Genomic DNA, 23,277 nt, shown 5'->3' with positions numbered 1-23,277 from the left:
TTCCTCAAAACAAGAAAAAGGAGTATAAGAGACAATGAATATTTTGCTATCCGGTAGCTCCTGTACTTTCTTTAAGTACCTCTTCAGTAGTGGCTAGAGACAGCCCCATTCTCTGTCCCACTGGTCACATACTTTGTTTTGGAAGCGAGGACTCCAGGGCAGCCAGCACCTATCCAGCCTCATGGCCGCTACTGAACCACAGCTACGCAAAGCAGCAGTAATGGTGACAACTGCCTACAACTGATATCCCTTATCTCTATCATACAGATATCTCTATTTAAATTAGCATACTTAAACCACGATCCCTAGGCATTTGTGTCCATTTGTGAGTAGTCCTGTTTATTTCAGTTAAACTTGCTGCGTGCTTGACAGATATAAATACCAAATTCCTGAATTTGGCTAATAACAGCAAACACAAATACATTTTCAGAGGATGCATGTATTCTGTATGTAAATAATAATCTCTGTAAATTAAGTGAAAGAGATGTTCCCCCAGCTTGCAAATGCAGCTGCATTACTTTCCTTGTTTGTTTTTGTAAAACACACAGGGACACTCCTGGTCACCCTGTTCAAGCAAATCCCCCCTTCATTTCCAAGAGACTTTGAGGGTGTGAACATATACCACAGTTTTATAAGAAAAAAAAAGTTGTTCTCCCTTTGCTTTTAATATTTACATTTTGAAACTTTCAGAACTTAAGAAGGAATATATTTTTAATAAAAATGTTCATTGTCTCTAAAGCATTGGTTTTGCTTTCATAGGATTATGTTGCTTGGTCCATGAATGAACAGAAGCTGGTGTCTTGATTTTAAACTGCTTAGGAACATTGTTTTGCAACCGTATTGTGTTTTGAAAATGAAACCAGTCCTTGGATAGGACTTTCCTTTGCTTACGTGCTGCATTTCTTTTATTTATTATTTTTAATCTTAAAAATTTTTCTTTGGAAGGTTTCTTTAGAAAGTCTTTATATCACAGTCCAAATGCAATCATCATCTAGTAACATCCTAGTTAAGGGTGGGTTATACTTCTTGCATCTGTTTCTCCTGGAAAAATAAAAAAATTCTAATCTACATAACAAATTGTTTCAACCTCATAAAAAATAGGAAACACAGTCCTTAATACCAGCAGTGTAATTCCAACAGAAAAGGGTGTATAAAATGCAGTTTTGAACCTGAGCTGTTTCAGAGATTTGATTCTCTGATAAGATTTATAACAGCGTAGTCTTAGAAAAAGTAATTTTTCTGTGCTGATGTTCCCAAAGATGGTTAGATTAATGTCATATTACTAGAGAACCCTCAGTCCTGCTTTTTTGTGGTAGTGCCCTTATATTGATTGCAATCTTCTGTGAGGTACCCACTGGCACAATGACTATACATAATGTATTCTTCTATACTAAGGCAGCCTTCTCATAGGTGTAGGATAGAGAAATCTTGTGTCACTGATTCAAACAGTTCAATTATCAACCCTCATACTAAAAAAAAAATCCAGAAAATAAAAGTTTTGTTTGTAGAGATGATCATGCCACACAAAGTCATAGTAAGTATTCATTTATGAATAAAGCTCATATATGGCTCATATTCTTCTTTAATCAATGTACAGGATTGCCTGTATAGTGATTCAAATTCATTTAAACCAGTCAGAGTCTTTGATTTACTGAAGCAGAGTTTGAATCATGTTCTTATTAATTCCTCAGCACTTTTTAAATCTATCAGTGGAACAACAGGGCAGAAACAAATAACTATGCAATATGCATAAATATACACTGATACTATAAATACATCAAACCATCTATATGGAGCAAACACTCCCCCACACACCTGAATTTTTATACATGAAAATTTCATTTAAAAAAATGATCTTTCACCACAAATCTATATAAAATGTATAAATGCGATACATACTATGTATAGCAAATGTATACATAACTGTGTATACAAAATCTCTCTCCCTCCTTTCCTCTGCCTCACTAGATCCCACTGAATAGTCAACTGCCAGATCTGAAAATCAGAAGTGGTCATTTAAAAGACAACAACAACAAATAGACTGCTTTGACAAAAGTAATTTATAACAATGCCAGCCTGGCACTTGTTTCAATTTAAATTATTAGTACAACTTTTAGTGAATAATCACTGAAAGTTCATTTCAGAAATTACATTTAAAAATGTAACTTGAAAAGCCCTGACATTTCTAAATAATCTGTTTGTCTGGGAATCCTGCCCCAGGTGCAGTTATGCTGTTATGCTCTCAGTAATGAGTGAATAAATGCAAAGCTATTCAGTCACTTTTAACTAAGCAGCTGGAACAGAAATGTTGAAGTATCTTAGTTGCAAAAGAGAAAAATAATTTTGAAGTGTTAAACATGAATGAATACAGCCCCTGTATGAAGTCTCATATAAGGGCAAGCCCTGTACATAGCTCACATGTAACTTCTCAGAAATGCAGTCATCAGCTTGTTTTAACATCAAATATTTTGTTTGATTAACACCATTATTTTGGGACAATAATTCTCTTCAGTAATTCTCAGGCACTTTTGTGAACACTATACATTATACTACTCATAATTTGTCAAATTAACACATACTTAAAAGCACCAAAATATAAGACGTGCTTTCATATCTATTCCTTTGACTACTTACCTGTAGTAGCCTTTGAAAGTAACCTGAACTGCAGTATTTGGCTGTGTGATGGATCTGACTTTAATTCAAGTTCAAGACTGGCTGATATAAGTGTATAAATGTATTTTTCCACCTTTGGTTTCTTTCTTTTTTTCTCCTTTTTGTCTCTAGAGTGCAGAATAAAAAAAAATGCTTTTAATAAATTTTGTCCCAGAGTTACTAAAGCATATTTACAAGCCATGGACCTGCCATAGTGGCTTTCCAGCTAATAATCTGCACTTTTGCTTGAGTATCTATTTTTATTTGACTCCCGCTTAGGGTGGTAAGCAAAATTTAGGGAAGGCAATACACTCAGCTGCCATGGAAGAATCTGGTCTAACTTTTAAGGATGATCAGTGGTAGGCTTGCAAAGGAGTTTTGACAGTTTCTTTTTATTCAAAAACTTGTAGGTTGCACATGTGGAATTTCAAAACTGGGAAAGAAAATACAAAATGTGGCAAGCAGTCAAATGCTATAGAACAGAACTGCAGAACTTCCTGGGATAAAGAGGAGCCTGAGGATATGCCTCAACTCCATGTCCTTCCTGTATCATCAGTAATAACATAATATTCTGTTTGTGTAGGATCACTTAAAAGTATAAGGACTTGATAGTAACTTAAATCTTTGGCTGCTAAAATATTTTAACAGGCCATGGAGGGTACTATCTGAAAAATTATCTGCTTTAAGGTATTCATAATAATATCATAATAAAGATATGCAATCAGCAATCTGTACTTGAATGGTTGTAGCTTTCAATAATAATACAAAATTATTTTAACATTAATGTTACTAAATAATAGTTAGACCCCTCCTATTCTTGTAGAAAAACAATACAAAGGCCATACCCAAATGGCCTCAGAAAATGCGGTCCCAATAATTCCATCGTTTTAGTAAAAATGAATTAAAAATAAGTCTCAAAGCATAAACCACCCCGACCACCTTCCAGAAGTGCCTAAGTGCTTCCAAAATATTGACCTCTAGTTACAACTTTCCTGTCATTCACATGAACTACAATCACAATTATAAAATTATTGTGAGTTGAACAAAATGTACACAACAATCACAGCTTAGAAATGTCTTCAAATATTCACATTATATATACAGTATATATATAGACACACACACTTTGTGTATCTATAGAGAAAGAGTAAGGATCTTGTGTATCTGCCTTTTCAATAAATAAGATCATGTGAGACTGATATCTGTTTAGTCCAGTGGTCTATCAGTGGCCAGTACCACAGGCTTCTAAGTTCAAGATAATTAGCAGCAGACAATAGTGAAAAAACTGGTCAATAAAAAGATTTTTTTCTCACGCCAGTGACCCTCAAGCTAGAGGTGGGTCTAGCTGGCACACTGCTTGGCTGCAGGAGCTCCACAGCTAACTTGGTGTTGTTAATTACTTAGTGAGAGAGCTGTTGAAAAGTTTCATAGGTTAATTGGAAAGATGTAGCTTTCCCACCATATAGGTCCTAGATGTTTCTGTCCTCTAGCATGTAGCAGGCACTGCCTCTGCTGCCACTACAGAAGTAGTCTGGGAATTTCTGGGTGCTAGGAGCAACATTCCTTCTAATCTTGTTAGTCTTGCATGAGAAGACTTTTTATTTTATGTCTATTTCAGCATAAGACAGGAGTGTCATAGAAGGCAACTAATTCACAAGGAAATACTTTTCTGCATGACATATAATATACCTTAAGAACTTACAGATATACAGGCCAAAAGCCTAGGAGGATTCTGAAAAACACTAGATACTTATGTGAGTAATAAGAGCTAGAACAGGGAGCAGGTACTGACTCAGATAATAAGGATTCAGTGTCTAAGGCTTCGAAGCTTCTTGTGTAACTTCCAGAACATAATGTATGTTTGTATCTCCGTTCCTCATCTATGGAATGGGGATAATAATTCCTGACTTCAGAAGAGGCTATAGGATAAATTAATTTTGTTAGCCAATCGTGCTGTAGAGAACAAGACCGAAGAGGTATTTTAATATTCCCTGTAATGTCCAAAGAGGCCAGCCAGGCCTAGGAAGCTATTATTTTAGGCACTATATATTCACAGGACACAGACCATGTTCAAAAGAATCTACTATATATGTATATGACAAGACAAATAAATAAAGACGAAATGCAAGCAAGCACTTTCAGAGTGAACAAATACAATTTCAGACAGACAGATTTTAAGAGGTGGACAAATGAATTAAATGATACCTCAGCAACGAGTGCAGTAGTGCTCTCAGAGCTAGTAACAAAATCTAATAATGTTCTCCCAGGACACCTATAAACACAGAGATTGCATTCATATGTTTTCATTCCATTTATTGCTACTGAGTCATGTGGTTTAATTGGTCAGATGAAAGGTAATCATCACTTGGAGAGAGGGGAGGTTTTGTTAAGCAAACCTCAAGTTATGATTTATTTATTTGCTAGTCTTTTAAAGCTGGAATGCCTAGAAGAATTGCTCTGTTTAATAACATATGCTTGCCAAGTTGATTTTGCATTAGAAAGTTTCTCTGCATCTCACAGTATGCCTAGCAGTTATCTGCACTGAAATAGTACCTTTATAATTAAACTGTGAAATGTACTACGCTGAGAGAGATTATACAAAATTTCAAACAATTTACTCTAATACGTTAAAGAAAAATAACTTTACCTTGATTTGCTTTTGGCCGAGAATGATAAAGATACAGAACATGTAAACTGTTTGGTGCATTGAATCGTGAAGCAAGCACAAGTTAATGCCTTAATGGTTCTGACTATAGGCATACTAATGTCTCAGAGAGCAAAGATGGAAGTGATACGTACTTTCAAAAACTGTTGTACACATTCCTTTTCAAATCTGTCTTCACCGTTGGTCATTAAAAGTGGCTTCAGTATTAGCCCCAGGCAGGCAAGAAATGACTGTCTTTACATTTTGAAAATATTATGAATGTGATTTAAAATATTCCCTTCTTCAAAAGTAATTATCAAGACCAAATAGTTGTCATTACATAGAAAAATGTTCAGAAATTTTTTTAAATTCCAAATCTGTCTTTCTTCTTAGGCGGAGGCAAAAAACTAGCAGCCTGCACTAATGCACCTCAGATACAAAGATTTTAGATATGAAAACAATGTAACAGAATTAAAAGATTGATGACGTTTAGTAGTCACCGGGGTAATATCTGTTAAAATAACTCTGGAACAGGGAAAGAATGTGCTTCATATTTAGAATCATCTTAAAGATCAGTTTCACTTCAATGAATAATTTGCAAAGGTGACTCTCAGACTTTAAAGGCAAGAATGATAGGCCTTATGATTTCATCGGAACTAAATAACAAAGGCTGATAACTTTTGATTGAGATTCATTTATGTCTTTTAATAAGACAGATGACACATCAAGGAACCTCGAACCTGTTCACTCTGCAGACCTGTCTTTTGCCTTAGCAATTTACAGATTCAGGTCTAGAGTTTGAGAGTTAAGAGATTTATGGATAAAAAAGACAAAAAGGAAAAGTAAGGGTTCTAAATACATGAAATAGCTATTTCTTTGAGGCATGTAAAGGACAGGCGTAGGTAAGTGTCTGTTGGCCAGAATAGCTACTGGCATTGCTCCTCAGGCTTAACATCCCATGCGCTGTGGAAACTGGAGTTTGACCTTTTGCTCCATCTCTTCTGGGTAAATGTTTTTGCCTGATTTAATAGAATGGTTATTTTTTATGCAGATGACCGTTGGCCATGCTCTGAGAGGCAAAGAGAAATTTCTGGTAGAAACGAGCTCTATCAGCATGGTTGGATAAGCAGAAAGATTCTTCTAGCTATCCTAGTTTTAAGACACTTAAAAAAAAATTAGGAAATGAGAATGGTTCAATGGATATTTGTTTTCATTCCTATATAATTACTATTAATATGATTAATAAAACCATGAATAAACCATGTCTGTAGGTGTTGTTGGAGAGCTTTAGCAGATTTATAATTAGCTCTGAGAGATTTACTGGAATTTGTTGATTCTCACAGTGGTCTTCTGAATTTTTCATAGAAAAACTCTATTTTCTCACGTACTTGTAACTGGGCAAGTCTGTGCCACTGACAAATGCAGTTTTTGTAAGAAAATGTAAACTTAGAAAATTCCTGTGAATTTCAGCAGTTAATTTTTTATTCTCTTTGACTTGTCGTGGCATTTTATTGTGGTATATGTGAGATATTATCATATCTCATTTTTATTATACTCTTCACAGAGGATACAGAAAAGTAAAGCTAGCTTTGCCAATGAGCTTTACCATTAAGATGTAATTGTCATATACCTACAGATTAAAGAAGTGAGCGAGTGATAGACTGAAGAAGGATTAAGATTACAGAATAAAAAAAAGAATAAAAGTTTCTCTGACTTTGGGAGAGAGAGACAATAGCGTTTATAATGGAGCTGAAATGCATGTTTCTTCCCAGTACTCTAACTAAATGGTTACTCTACAGCTAAGAATTATATATTAGTATTATTATAAGTAATAAAGATTCATACAATCTTCAAATCTCTTGTAATACTTTTATCTCACTTTTCATATTTCAAATTTTATTAATTCAAATGATTTTTTTATATAGCATAGAAATTCTTGTTTGGTTTATGAAGTAGGTTAAATTAATACTCTAAATTTTAATGTTACGTATTCCAATGAGATGATTGTTTTGCAAAAAGTACATTCAATAAATGACTTAATTAAAGCAGGCTTTAGAATATCAGCTTCACCAGTTTAGGCCTATAGTAGGCCTATATTCATTCATGGTGCATTTCCATATTTACACAAAGTTGTCAAAGTCTATTCAAAGGTATTTCATGTTCCATGCACTTTGGACGCTGGCCATCTTGAAGTGCAAGGTCTTCGTGGAGCGGCAAGAAGAGTTTCAGCACCACGGACAGCGCCCAGCCCCTCGCCCTTGAGGCGCAGCTCTAGAAGTTGGTGAAAATTGTCTATACTTTTCAGTGAAATCATTTTTCACGGTATAAATATTATTTTTTATATCACATAGTACTTTAGAGCAAAATTTCCTTAAAACAACGTCAAATGGGAGTGTACTTTTTTGTGACAATAGGATTTCTGAAACACTCAGTCCATGCTTGCACAATAGGTATTTTGACCTATTATTATCATTACTTGAACTATTTTAGTACTTTGGAATGCTTTCATGGTCCAGGATCCCATTGTAGGGATGGAACAAGCATAGAAATTGATCTTTTCCCTGAAGAACTGACACTCCAAGGGTTTGTGATAACCGTGATGAATGGTTTAAGCTGATACAAATATGAGCTGCTACTGAAAGGGGGAGTCTCTCCAGCAACTTCCCTGTGTTGACGTTAGTGATTTTTGTGATGAGTTAGATCATGGATCCTACTAAAAATTCCATGGTTTTCATCTAAATCCACTCCTAGTTAACTCTTGCACTTTTTCCTCCCCCAAGCCCCATGTTTTGGTGCGATGAAATTTTCCTCCACAGCTGAGAATTCTTGAGCCAGCCCTGCATGCAGGTGGCTGGTAGCTGTTTGATGTGGCAGCACAGGTGTAAATGACAGAAAGTTTTGAGATAAAAGTAGACACACTCAGCTATACAGCATTCCAGTATAAGGCATCCTTTAGTAACAGTAAATCTAACATTGCTATCACGGGGATCGTAGCTAGAGGCAACTGTGGTGAGGCAGTCAACTTGAATATTAGTCTTTTATAACTAATAGTATCCAGAGTACCAAAGAGCAGTTTCAAGATGCTATAGAATACAGACGAGAGCCTTGGACGAAAATAAGTGAAACAGATCACCATAAGAACGCTTTATTGAGCAATAGTGTAATAGTCCTGGCTAAATCCAAGCATCCATTCCTTTTGTCTTATGTAACTTTTTTTTTTCCTCTGGCTTTCAATAAAGATATAAATGTAATTTATATTTTGCAGAATCAATAATCAAAGGGGGAAAAAGTAGGCACTCTTATTTTCTACTGTTTTGTAGTGGTGGATTCTGAATAAAGAATGACTTCTTTATTTTTAAACATAACGTGCATTAGTACCTAGTAAAATAAAGATATCTGGCAGAACCTTGAGTTTTCTGCAATTATTTGTATACAGATGTATCCAAATACTTACTTCATTACTAAGACAAACCGTTGTGCAGTTTAAATCTCCAACCAATATTCAAAAATATATAAGCATTCATTAGTCCTAACCTACTTACTTTATTGTAAAGCTGTAGAATCAAGGGCTAATATGCGATTTAAACCAAGTACAGTCGTTTTGATAGGGTGTTAAGAATCCAGCTGAGCTCATTTCCTTGCCAGTAGGTGGAGCTAGCACGTAATACGCTGCCTCCTTGTTTCCTCCTCCTCATCTCTTCCCCCCCTCCCTCTTTTTTTCGCCACAACCAATTTTCTGATCGATGCTGGGATTCAAAGAGTGAATCTCAGAACAGGAAGCAGGCGAAGAGACTACGGAATACTGCAGAGGTTCCTTTGTTGCTTTGATGGGGAGGTTCTTTCTTCATTTCTTTCCTGTTTCATTTCAGTGAAATTAAGAGTTTACAAGCTTCTTTGCCCAGGAACCCGAACCTGCAGCAGAAGGAACCTCATCATCTACAAGTGTATGGATATTTCTTATGCCATGATTTGTAATTCTCTTTTAATCAGGTAAGACAACGTGATATTTAATTAAAATGCTTAGGCAACAAATTCCAGTTGTTTTGTACCAAGATTCCTCTCTTGTGGTGCCACACCTAGTATTCAATTAATATTAATAGAGCAAGAGGAGAGGAAATAATAGCCATCTTTGCCACTGCATGGATTTTTCATAGTATTTAATTAGGTCTTAACACAATAATAAAAAATGTTGGTCTTTTGAGTTCTCTGGTCCTATGGGTTTTTAAGATTGTACGTTTATAATTAGAAGTTCTTTTGAGTTTGTATTTTTCATCCTAATTGTGGTAATTTGCTGCTGTTGTTTTGAAGTGGTCATCCACAAGTGTTTTCTTTTTCTACTGGAGGTTATATTGGTGCTGTATCCAGAATACAAATTGGAGTGTATTTTAAAGCATATGAATACATCCCTGGGATTGCCCAGTTTTAATGCAGAAATGTGCTGTTGCTTCTTTATACCATCCTCAGTCAGAAGCTTTCTTTACTTCCTAAATTCATCATTTTTTTTCTGTGAGGTACAGGAGATTTACAGGATTCTCCCCTCCCTCCTCTCCCAAAACAGCCTCTCCTTGATGGAAGACAGAATGGAGGACTTGTCTGTGACTAAACATGGTTTTGCACTACTGCAAATATCATATGAAACACATGTGTTTTGTGAATCGTTTTATAGATATAAAAGAATGAATTTTTATTGTAAAAACCTCATTCCATATTGCATGAGAAACAAAAATATTCTTTTCATTATTTTTTCAGATGCATGATACACACTGAGAGAGACAGCAGAATGACTCAGGAGGTGGGAAGCTCATGCAGCACCCCCTGACTCTTCTTTCAAATCTTCTATTTTTATTCTTACCTCCCCTTAATTACAGCAATAATTTATTTAGTCAGGAAAAACAACGTAGAAATGCATTGACTTACACAGTCACAGGTCAGAGAAAGGGTTTGATAGCCAGTATGTGAGAAAAAAAGAATGTGTGATGAATTTAAACGCATTTTGCTCTCTGTTATAAGGTGATAAGTAGGAAAGCACTGAATCAAAATTTTCACACACCTGTGTAAAGGTAAACTTTTTTTTTTTAGCAGTGATTACTGAAGCAACAGAAAATTGCCTGTTGGGATTTGAATGCTAGATGCTGCCTTGGCTTTAGGTGATTCCTTAGATATATGTGAAACGTTAAGAAGGTTCACACGCATTCTTGCCATCTATGCATGTTGCCTGCTTAGTTGTATTTTTCTGATCAATGTTTACAATATGTATATATGGGTATGGCTCAGCCATTGTAGTGCCTGAAGATATCTTCACTAGATGGTAAATGATCATCCATTCTTCAGCAGAAATGGAGAAAACATGAATAATAGCAACCAAATGATCTGCAGTTTCTTCCAGTGACAAATGCATTAAATAAATTATGCTCTCTTATGTCTATAGGCCCCAATTCAACAACACACAGGCATGTCAATGGGATGACTCACATTCTTAATATTAGACAAGTGGATAAGTACCTGGCTCTGTTCTCTTGATTTTTAAACTGCAATGTTCAGGGAGACAATAACTTTTTTTTTTAATCACAGAGATTTTGCAGTGTTCATAAAATGCAGTTAGTAGGCCAAACTAGCATATAGCTTCAAAGACAAGCTATAGATTTACTCTTACATTTAAAAAATAAAAAGAAAATCCACTGAGTTGTTACAAGCCTTAAAGGAAAATATTGAAGCTGAATTCTTTCTTACAGATTTTGAGTACATTAATTGTGAACATTAGTCTTTGGGAAATTGAAACACATAAATGGCCATATCATATCAAAGCGTGATCCAGTTACCTTTCAGTAGCAATGGCTAAAGTCAGATGTTTCTGGAGGAGTTCAAGAGAAAGTTGACCCTAAGAGAAAGCTGGCCCTCCCTACCTTTTGTGAAACTTAATTTTAGGGGATAGGGGATATTTAAGCCTTCTTGTTATTTTTCTTCATCTGAATTACTCTAATTGAAGTGTACTCTGTACACATATAAGCATCAGATCTCCGCAGCAGAGACCAGCAGACCCACTCTGCAGCCAGAGCAAGAGCCCAGCAGCAGTTACGCTGCCAGTGCTCCTTGCTCGATTTCTTCATCACAGACCTTGATGAATGGATTTGCTGGGTGACTACCTGCAGCCCTGCTTTACCCTCAAGTAGCCCCTAAACTCCCCCCCTGAGGGGACAGAGAGGACACTGAAATCTAATATAGCCTATCTGCTTGAATCGTACTAGGTACCAACAAATGCAACCGTAATCCCTCCTTATGCATTGAGCTCTCGGATGGAGCATGAAAATCACAAACAAGATTTTTACTGTGTTGCTTCCATTGTTTTAAGGGCTCACACACACTCGCACCAACTTCTCCAGAGGATGATGTGGATCCTTTGCAGCGGCAGACCCTGGTCCTGTACCCCCCCAGAGTGGGGGCAGCCTCTCGTCCATCAGAGCCCCCCTGTTCCTCTCTTCGCCCTCAGCCTCAGCTTGCTGAGCAGGCGTCGGGGAGCCCAGAGGCCTCCTTTCTAGAGGCTTCCTGAAGCCACTCGAAAGAATCCATTTCTTGTCCCTCCTCTCCTCTCACTGACACCTACCAGTCTGAGAAATGCTGGGTTAAAAGACATTTCTGCCAGTGATGGCCTGAATCTCCTAGTCTTCTCTTATTGTCTTTGAAAGACAAATAATGTACCTGATTTCAAAGAGGTGTTAACGAGGGGAGGCAAGTGATGTTGTGAATGACTAAATACCGTAAGGATAAGAATCATTAAAAAAGCTAAGGAGGAAACTAATAATTCTGTAATCACTGCATGTTTGGGAAGATATGCAGTAAAGAAGGTTTGGGGCCATAATACTGAAAGAGGACAATTTAAAGAAACATTGAATAACTGTATTCATGTTATTCAATTCAAATTCCTATTGCTTCCCAGCTTGCAACTTTAGCTCTTTTATTTCTGCTCCTGAACCTACTGTTGTACTTTTTTCTACCCTTACCTCCAATTTAAGTGAGGCTTCTTCCTCTTTCTGCCTCTTACTGGTTTGGAAGCAGCAGAAGGGATTTGCTTCTGCTCCTAGTTTCAGCATTTGATGCCTCAGCATCTATCGTTATCAATTGCACCGAAGGGGCTGCTAATGCTAAGCAGAAATACAGTCAACATGTGTCAGCTCTGTAAGTATTTATTGCGAGCTGCTAAGAAGCTTTTTCTGAGCATATTTAGAAATTATTTTAGAGAAGTGCTGAATGGCCAGATTTCAATAAATTTAAACAGGAACAACAAAATGCAAACTCTTACATTGCCTGAGCAGCCTACTTGATAAAATTCAGAGTAAACAGATTGTAGCAAAATTTCTCAAAAAAAAAAAAAAAAAAAGGCTGGAAATACACTCTAATGCTGCAGTATTATCAACATATTCATTAAATAGGCACAAAAATAGTTTTTAATCTTCCTATTAAAAAAACCAACAACATAGATTCATTGTTCTTACCTTTTGGTTTTTAAACTTTTAGATTAGTGAAATAACACTTCCAAACTCTTCCCAATAAGCAGACTACAAATGTAGTTTTTCTATTAAATGGTGAACTTTTTGTTTTTATAAGCATTCAAGCTGAAAGAAATAACAAGTATCATGAGGACACATGGATCCGCATTGTCAAGTTAAGCTTTTCTTTCTAACTCATTGAAAGAAGTATCTCACCATTTATAGTGTCATTAAAGAAAGAAATCAGGATGAGGCCAACAGCATAAACAAATTCAGTCTCAACAATTAAGGTTTGGCAAAGCTGAAGGGATTGGAAAGAGATTCTCATGATGGAAACTCTTAAGCAAGGAAAACTCTGTCAGCTCCATTCATACTATATAGAAAACAGTGCAAAAAATATTTAGAAATCAACAATAAGTTATTTTTTAGGTGTTTCTATCTGAAGTTCAGTGGTTGTTTCTATATGATGTTTTCTTGGGTTTTGTGTAATTGTGATCACAGTTGCTTCTTGATTCTTAGCTCAGCTTCCCTTCAATGTGGGCAGAATCTGATTCTGGCCAGATGAATTCTTCTTTTGACCTGCTAATGCTAGCCAGTTCTCACTCACCATCTTTCCAGAGATCCTCACAGGTACCTCCCATTACGTGGTGAAAATGCAGACCTCCCCCATCAAGAAAGAGGATCATGTTCAATAACGTAACGATTGCTCCATGCAGTATATAGTTACCTTACATGGACAAACTGAAAACATATAACATTAGCAGGCATGCATTTTAGAACGATGGATGTCCAGGTTTTGAACATAGAGCAAGTAGTCTTCTCGTGGTCCAACGTGGACCTGTCATATGACAGAAGATGCCTGATTTTTGTGCCACGTGGTGCTGCTTGTCTGGTCTTAAATGGAGTTGTAACATACAGCTTTTGAGTACATTTAGAAGATGTCAAATGACCCAATTCAGCCAAAAAAACTGTGTACCATTCAACCCCGCAGTAAAAAGCATGACTGCAGTAGGTTTAGCCAGCTCCCAGCTTAGTCCTTTGGTTTCAAAGGCATGGGTGATATTTATACATTATTTTTTTTCTACACCATCCTCACCATGTCTCACCCTCCTCAGTGTAACAGCAAATCCTCAGCAGAATTTGACCCCAATGTAGTTTTGTTTGATGATAAATGTAAATGACTCACTCTGAAATTAGGAGTCTGACTCAAGTTCTCTAAAGCAATACACCGTGTTCTAGACTCACCCATTTGTCTCGGTAGGATCACAGATATATTAGGAGCCAGATTCCACATATGTATGCAAAATGGAGTCAGATGCATGCAGAAAAATTTGACAGTCTCTGATCTCGAGAAGAATAGTGGCCAGAGTTTAATGCATTGTAAACTGCACACAGATAGAGCAAGGTCAGAAAGAAGTGTCCTTTCCCTAGACACCGTGGTCTGAATTGGCTGTTTCAAGATGAGTTCAATACACAGGTGCCAACAAAAAGAAGGCTGAAGTAGCACCCAAGTACCTAAACAGACCATGTACTTATAAGGAAGCGTATGGCAAATTTCTGTACAACCACAACTATTATGAAATGAGAACTCTGCCCAGGATATTTGAAATTTCACAGCCTATCTCTAAGTATATTCATTGTATTTTGTTTATTAGTAAATATTTGTACCAAATGCAAACCAGTGGAAAATCCTACCTCTTGGGCCACAAGGCAAGCTTTGTTAGATCAGTTTTCCCCACTGGAAGTCTCTGGAGAGGTTATTCTAACTGGGACTGTGGCATGCAAGGTCATATCACAAGAGTATAACAGGTGTATTTGTAGAGTGTGTGAGCTCCATATGTTTTCTCTTTACTGAGAGCCAATAATGAAACCATGGAAACTGAAAGATAAGTACTGATACCAGGCAGAATGAAAAAATCTTCCATCTGTAGTTGCGTTAACCTGAAAGTGGACATGGGGCAATCACTGCACGATTGTTTCCAGATTGAGACTTCAGTGATGGCTGCACAAACATCCTGATGGCAAATGCATTCGCAGAGGTTTGATTTTGCAGTGCAGGGGCACGTTTCCATTTTGTAGACTGGGAAGTACCACAAAAGTGCTGACAGTAGACAGCTTCCTAGGTACCACGACAACACTGCTGAAAAATTATCCTAGTGAAGCAATGAGATTATGCATTGAAAATACTGGGGTGCAGGATGAGCTAACAGTTTATTTTAATCTGCCTTCTGGAAAATACTAACAGACAAAATGGAAAGTGCCCAATTTCTCTGTCAGTAGCAATGGTAAGATGCAAATCTTAAAGTTATTAAGGAAATCAATTTGATTAGGAAGCAATAGACTGTAAGTGTTACCGGGCCATATTTATGAGAGTCACTTTTCAATAGAGTAACATTTTACATCTTGCAAACAGTTTGCTTTTGTAGTTTTGTTGGCTAAACATAGGCAACAGTCAGAACCTTTTCAAGAGTTATTGTTTCAAATGACTTTTTTTACAATATTTTCAGTTAGTTAACATATAAAGCGCTCCACAGCCTTTACAACATTTGTGACTGTAAAAAGATATTTGTGCTTTTTCCAGCTGTAGTTTTTATGAATTACATGATCTTTGCTCTGAAGCAAAGCTTTGCCCTCTAAGCCAAGCTGAAGGCAGGTTAGCCTTCACACAGAGAAATCTGTTACTCCATTCCACCAGTATCCTTCAGGAAAAAAAAATTATTACATTTGAATGTAAGCCTCAGGGTATGAAGATGATGACCTTTAATATTATATAGGACACTTGGGTGCTATTACTCATGCTGATATCTTGCTCTGTGGAGTGGCAGAGGCTGGGAACCCAGAAGCATTCTCTGTTGCAGGGAAAGGGATTATATTGCTTTTCTCGGTATTGACCTCACTTCCAAATCAGTTTAAGGATTCACACATTCTCAAAATAATCTGTCCTTAGTGAGAAAGAAGATGGATATGATGCAGAAATTAAGTGAGCTGGTATAAATTTTGTAAAGATGGGTGAACAGCTCTGAAACTGTGACAAGGAAAGGAAATATCCCCTGGGGATCTAGAGAAGAGAGAATGATGGGGGGAAAGCAATCAAATGTAGGAGGGGGGGGGGAAGAGAAATTTTAGGAGGGTATACAAATTCAGATCATACAAGAAAAAAGCAGAATCCATTGTAAAGCAAATACTGAAACCCGTATCCATGTTCCTGTATGGAGGTGAGAGGCGTGGCATGCATGGCTCCAGTGGGAAGATCTCCTCACGGTGGTATAGCTCCAGGTCGCAGGTGATACTGTGAGCAAGGAACGTTTCCAAGAACTCTTTGGGGAGCTCTTGTATTCCCTCTAATCAGAACCAGTTTTGCTGGCTCAAACATAGTGGGAAAGGAAAAACTCTCCTGAGGAGGTTTTCAACATCTGCTCCCTTGCTTTATTCACATGTACCAACAAATGCAAATGGCATATACTCAAAGAAAATTTACAATTAGGAAATGATTCTGAACTGGAGTAAATTATCAAACTCCGCTGAACAAATCGCAGTTCCAAATCACCCAGCTATAATGGGCTGCTGTTGTATTTTAGCCTAGACTTTTGTAGATTACCCTGAGCAATCCTTCTTTTCCCTGTAGTTATAAAATGATACTATAATGAACAAGCCTCCCCTCCTTTTTTTTTTTTTTTTTTTAAAGTTACCTTGAAAGTAAATCTGCTTTTTCAAAGACAGTGACTGAACTTTACAGCTGTTGGTTCTCTGTGGATTGTTTCATAAGTCTTTCCCCTCTTATGAAAAAATTGAGGAGCTAAAATAGATTAGTTTGGGGCAGATACATGGTGTAACTGTTCAGCTTTCCATTTCTGGCACATTCCCATACTTAAAAGAAGAAGTGGCACAGAAGTTTTCTTAACTTCACTACCCAGGAAAGTGATTATAAAGTAAGGCACCCATTTTATTGCAATAATACTTTGCCATCAGGTAACTTACTAAGGGATTCTCATGAATTTGGCATTCTAAAAAGGTATGCTCCAGCCGAGGCTCATGTTAAATCAGGGGACTGTTATAAGCCAGACGGTGCAGAATGTCAGAATAAACACTCATAACGATCTCCTCTGATCCTACGTTTATGAATCTGTGTTGCTCCCTCAGGCCTTTCAAGTTTCTTGATGGAATAGTGATATTACCTTTCTGCTCTTACTTAACTGCATATATCTGTCATATGTACTTTGTCCCTCAGGATACCTTGATCCATAAAGATGTTTTTATAGTGTTCAGAATATTCTCAATTAATGTCTTGAGATGACAGTTAGGTTATCGGGACACTATAAAAGGCAAGCAGAAATTGGGCCTGGCAAGCTGTTTCAGGTTTTTTTTTTAATGGCATTTCTATTTAATTGTGGGCCAATTAACTACTCGGTTTCCTTTCAGATAAAAAAATCTTCTGAATTTAATAGAGTTGTTTAATGCTTCCTAATGTTGTATATCTGACTGAGCTTTTCATTACCCAGAGAAACACACACGCTGGTCAGGTCACCAGGGAGCAGTGGTGATGTTTGCTGTCTTCCTTTGCATGGGAGGCGGGGGGGATGAAGCTGTAGCTCTTAAGGTTTCCAATGATTCCTGTATGATGGTCTGGGAAATGCTGCGTAACCATTTGGTTGTGTTCTGCACAAGTCACCAACCATATTATTCATCATGGGATCTAATTTCATGCTGCTTGGTTTAATTCTTCCTTTTTGGTTGCCAAATTTTGAATATACATCCAGCCTTAAATGCCTCACACTGGTGACATCTTCATTTAAAAGACTTACTTACTTAATCAACTGTAGAGATGCCTGTAGTGTGAAGTTTTGGACAGTTGGCAGAACTGTAATAAATCATAACTATTAGCATTACAGTAATTAATATATATGCTAAGTACTACAACAGGAATATTCAGTCCTCACCCTGCCTCTGTTAATGTGTATCAGTATGCAAACCACATACATTTTGATACGTCATTCTGTCTCCAAAACCACGCGTGGTTCTGTTTCTCAAAATGGAAAGTGGGAATAATGTCAATAGGTGCAAAGTAAGTGGCTGATGGTTAATAAAGAGGTGATGGAAGTACAAGGTTCCACTAAATATTTCACATTTTAAAAAATCACATTAAAAGTATGTTTGTAAGTGGCAGGGTTGAGCAGTCAGTTATGGGACACTGAATTAAGGCTGTCTTTACATTCTGGAAATCAGACATATGATTTGTAGCCACCTGTGAGAAGAGCAATTAGAGTGAATTGGTTGCCATCATATCAGAGTACTGAGTAGGATTCATCTCATCTCTCTCCCTTTATAGTCAGTGGAGAGAAACAGGCACTTCTAGGGCACAACTTGCCTCATCTTAAGGTAGATACCTAAAATAGGTCAGAAGAATTGCCTTTTAAAGGACCCATTTTTCTCCAGTGAATATGAAAGAAGTTCAGATTGGCTTAGATGCAGATGCCTACAGATACAGACATCTGACACCAGGGAAGGTGAATCCTACTCGTGACACAGACAGAGGTAACATCCAGTTCTCCAAGACAGCATACAGACCTTCCACAAAGGACAGTACTTTTTGCCGACATAGTTATCACCCTTTTTCCCTTTCCTGCTAGTCACTTCTCCCAATCCACGTGCAGCACCAATGAATCAAGGAAGTCTCCAAAACAAATCTCACTGCTTTTAAAAGCTTGGCCAGTGAAGATAGTGAATGTTGCATTATAGTATCTACTGACAAATGGACCAGAAGTAAGGCAGATCTCAATTCTAGCATATGCTGTCATTTCAGTCCTTCTTCCTGCAGTAATAGGTGTTTTTATTGGAGTGTTTGTACACAATTGTAGGGAGACCACATTGCTACCCATACGAACAATTAGGAGTTATTGAATGTATGTTTACACATACTTCACAGACCTCTGAACTTGTCATCTTTGTAGTTCTCTATAAACTCATTTTCAGATCTTATTGTCTATCCTTCCAAATAATTCCAGTCCAGTTATGTTAGCTTTTTATTCCCTCTCTTGTCCATTCAGTCCAAGCTTTTTTCTTTGTCCTATCTTGGCTTGCCCCACTATACTGGCTTCCCCCTTTCCCCCCTCCCTTTTCCTTCACTTTTTCCCAGCCTGGTCTCCTGTGAGGTCAAACTGATCAACCTAGACGATTTTATTGGTCGTAATAATCTACAAGTCTTTGAGCTTCTCTTGTCTGTCCAACCAGCCTCAAGGACTACTACAATTAATTTTGAGACAATCTCTTTATCCAGGCAGACAGTTCTTCCACATTTCATTTCCCTGGAGGCTTTTTCTGCTGCCAGTCTTCAATCCCAGATATGTCTCCCTTTCTTCCTACCTCCCTCCTTTTCCTTCTGTATTTTTTTTTTTTAATAACCAACGCATAGGATCATTAAGAACGCAAAGATGAAAGCCTTCCCACTCTTAGGTCAGCACAATCCACGAAGACACAGACTTCAGCTGAAGGAAAATCCCCTCAGCTGGACACTGAAACATTAACAGTAAAGGCATTATCTCTGGAATTCGCACCTTTAAACCTCTGGGGTGTTCTTCCAAATATATGCAAACTAATTTTCCAAATTTTTCAAGTCTGGGCAAGTATTATAGATATCACTCCAACAGAAAAGTCCAAAATTCAGAATGCTGTTCTGCAAAAAGTTCTGCAAGACTTCATGTTCATGCTTTGAAAATTGGCAGCTATAAAATTTAAAAGAGAACTATATGTCCGTAGCTTTTTCTTGGAAATAGTCGCATCATTTGAGTTGAAGCTTCCCTCCAAAAATCAACCTGAGAAAAAAATGGAAAATTTTAGCCCCAGTGCTTGAAGTGTGGTGTACTCAAGCAAGGGAAAGAAGGGAGGTGGGGGAGGAGGAAAACAGGACAGGTCAGGCATCTCAGTAATAAACAGTACCGCCAGCCCCATCTGTAATTGTCATGAAACATGACAACCCGTAACTAGTAGCTGGCTTGGACCCATCTGCACTCTATCCCTAAGGATATAGTAACAACTGCTAACCCATAAACCATCATAAGACTAAAAGAATATTTAAAAGTAAATATGGGACCTCATCTATGACTTAATTTCCAGAATCACTGAAACCACTTTTCTTCTGGCTTATTTGAAGTGGCACTTCCCTGAAATAAAGCCAGCTCTTCCATTCCAGTGGCAAAGGGAATCTGGTGGAGACAACGCACGGGGAAGGGAGTTGTGCATTTTAGTTGTGCTTTTTGCTGTTTCTATCTGCTTTGGAGACCTTGGTGTGTTTCCAGGTTCAGCTGCATAGTAGGACACACAAGTAGGGGCATGAGTAGTGCTGATGAGGAAATGCAGTCTGTGGCATTCTGCCCTTGGAGGCTGATGGATATCCAGGGAGTTAATGCTTCTTTCAAGCTGCATTAACTCCTGCAGGATCCCCTCGGCAGCTGGTGCTGTGCAGCTGCGGGGAGCCCGTTGGCAGCAGCGCAGTTCCCGGGGGAAAATTCTCATATGTCATCCATGGAGATGTTTGTTTCCCCCATGTGGGATGGTCCTCACGCTTTCCATGTCTATTGCATTTTGGTTTTAGAAATAAGTTCCTCAAGAGGCAGTTGTGTTTGTTACTAATAAACTAACTTTGCAATTGCAGGCCTATTTAGAGAATGCTCAGATTCAGATTCTCTTTGTTTATTTTGCAAAGTTATAAATTAGATACGTGCCTCCTGACACTCTCTCACATATACCAAACCTAAACTCAGGGTTATTTGGCATGTGGTGGGGAGGTTATTTTTTCTTAAAAAACATACCAACAGCTTGAAATAAGGACAAAGTCTTTTAAAAGCTGAGATGATGTAAAAACTGTCCCAGCAGCCCACTCCCCATGTCCGTTTCTATGGTTTTACAGTCACCATTTCCTATTTAAAAAAAAAAACAAAAAAAAAAACAAAAAAACAAACACCCCCACATGAAGAAGGGGAATTGGCTGACTGCAGACAGTAAGCAGCATGGCTGAGTATCTGTACCCAATACGGATGATAAACAAACTTAAGAGAAGGAGGGATGATGATCCCCCGGTTCCATCCCACCTTGGTGGTAGAGCCTGGATTTGGCACCATCCCTGCTCAGCTCCTGGGACAGAGGGGACCCCGCTTGCCAGGGCTCCAGCCTCTGTCCGGGCTGGGGCTGGCCCAGGGCCTCAGCTGTTCCTCCGTGTTGGCTCTGAAAGGCGGGTTCACCTCATCCCCGTGGCGTGAGGCCCCCTTCTCCACAGCAAACCCCCATTCCGCTCTCTGTAACCCGCCGCTATCTACCCTACGCTAAATGCTTGCTCTTTTCCGCCCCTCCTGCTTTTCCCGTTTGATTAGGTCCTGCTGAAGCAGGCAGGGGAACCTTTCCTTCTGGGAAAAATGATCTGCCTGGAGCAGGTTTGAACGGGGAGCCTCCGCAGCCCGCGGGCGGCGGCGGCGCTCCCCTGCGCTGCGCTGTCTGCCAGGCCGCAGCGCGGGTGCCGCAGCCGCCGGGCCGGTTGCTAGGCAACCTCCCCCCCCCCCGCTCCCCTCGGCGCCGCTCTGTGCCGGCCCCGCCGCCATTGCAGAGCCGCGTCCCTTCACAACGCAACAGCTTCCCCGTCCCTCTCCCCACCCGGCTTTTCACTCCGTGTCGTCGTCTCGAGCGATATCGCACTGCCCGTCTTCCCTTGTTGTAGTCCGGTGTGGCAACGGGAGGTGCCGAGGCCCAGGGCGGAGGCTCGGCTGCCGCACCTGAGGCGTCCGGGGGCGGGCTGGGGGGTGGCACCCCGGGTGGGCTCGGCACTGCGGCCTGCGCTCCGCCCTGCCTTCCCCCTCCTCTTTCCGCAACGCCCATGTCACCTGCCGGTTGGCTCTGCCAGGTTAAAAGGAGCGGGTCGAAGTGGTTTGGGTTGAAGTGGAAGCTGGCTGCAGCAGTTTGCTGAGGTGAGAGGGTCCTTGGCCCTTTGTCCTTGACGTGAGGGGAGTTTGGCCCAGCTTCGCTGTCAGAGCCTGACCTGGGCTTATGTAAGCAATAACTGAAAAAGCTCGGGTTTGTTCATAGATTGTGTTTGCAATAGAAGTCAATAAGATGCTATAAAAGTGGAAATGCACAGTGTTTTCCATGATCGCTTGCCAGTAGGAATCACAATTTATGTTGTTCGTCCAAAATTGCTAGGTAGTTGTTAGGGGGATATTAAAATCTCCTATCTACCTGGTGTCTTTTATCCAAAAGGATATAAATTATATATGACTGAACTTTCTGTAGCCATGCTGTAGTTAAGATTAATGGAGATTTCATTCTAAGCATCTTTGCATAATGCCCATACTGGGAATGTTAAACTCAGGGTTCTGGTTTGTCAAGAAAGAAATCACAGCATGTTTTATTAACAGCATAAGTAGTCAGCACATTCTCCTATTCAGGCATCTGGAAATATCTAGCTCATCCCATACATATGGCACTTCTGTTATCATTACATCTTTGAATTGTATAGTCACTCTCCCCACACAAACACACTAAAAATGGATATATCTCTAGCCTGACACTTATTTATACAATAATGTACTTGTGGGGATACATTTCTCACATAGGATATCAGGGCAAAGAGCGATTTGATGAAAAGCCCACCTCAGCTACATGGTTGAAAGGCCTTACTTAACCAGCTTTATTAGGGATTTGGTGAATGCTCTTCTCACATTACTTTGTCTCCAATGTTGCTGTTTGCTTTGGAGACAGACAGTATATTTCTCTTTTTGTAAAGGGACACTTGAACTGTTGTTTTGAATCTTTCTCAGGTGTGAGTTGCCCTTTGTTTGTTGCTCTGGTCATGGAGCACCAGAGGAGCTCATCTGAGTCTGGCAGAAAGCTTATTTCACTGTATACAAAAAAAAAGTTAAGAATGGTATTTTCATCAAGTGAAAACCCCAAATTGTCTAATGCTAGAAAGAAGGACTTAAGGGCCTCTTATCTGGAAAAACAACAAAAAAAGCTTTTTTGTTCACTGACATTTGATTGAAATTGTTCAGAGACCATTTCTGATGAGGAAAATGGAGGATGTAACTATAACCAAATGCAAGTCATTGCCAGTTATTGCCTGACTGTAAGTAAAGATAATGATCAACTGATTTTTACCAATGTATTTTTCATACATCCTTGGAGTACATCTTGCCATAGCCCTATGGGCAGTACCCTGAAATAAGTTTTAAAGAGGATGAGAAAACTGGTTTGAAGGAACCCCCAAACTTTCCCAATAGAGGTCTTTCCATACCTATCTTCACCTTAGATGATCCTTGCCGCACATTTTGCATAAAATGCTGTCCTGATGTCATGATGTCCATGTTGAAAGGCAGAGGGTGATCCTGATCTTGGAAGAGCAGTCCTGAGGCTGCTGTAACGGAATGCAAGCCCAATTTGATGCCTAGATTTACTAGTGTTTGGGCATTGTAATAAACCTTTTTGCTTTTTTATACTGCCTATACTGAGTTCTATACC

The 23,277-nt window shown here is 38.8% G+C and overlaps 1 protein-coding gene across 4 annotated transcripts in view; it reads left to right on the top strand.

The window, feature by feature from the left end:
* The first annotated feature begins 9,014 nt into the window (after positions 1 to 9,014).
* SCN2A (sodium voltage-gated channel alpha subunit 2) overlaps positions 9,015 to 23,277 on the top strand; it is an 83,626-nt gene continuing 69,363 nt past the window's right edge. For all 4 annotated transcript variants that reach the window (XM_087730550.1, XM_087730545.1, XM_087730551.1 and 1 more), the window contains exon 1: positions 9,015 to 9,286. The gene's annotated coding sequence lies outside the window, so the exon portion shown is untranslated. The remainder of the gene's footprint in view (positions 9,287 to 23,277) is intronic.

The sequence above is a fragment of the Nipponia nippon genome, unplaced genomic scaffold, assembly GCF_047370975.1.
Source record: "Nipponia nippon isolate SJK-2023a ecotype South Korea unplaced genomic scaffold, ASM4737097v1 scaffold_5, whole genome shotgun sequence".
NCBI lineage: Eukaryota > Metazoa > Chordata > Aves > Pelecaniformes > Threskiornithidae > Nipponia > Nipponia nippon.
Note: the sequence above shows the minus strand (reverse complement) of the source record. Positions and strands in the feature narration are given on the sequence as shown.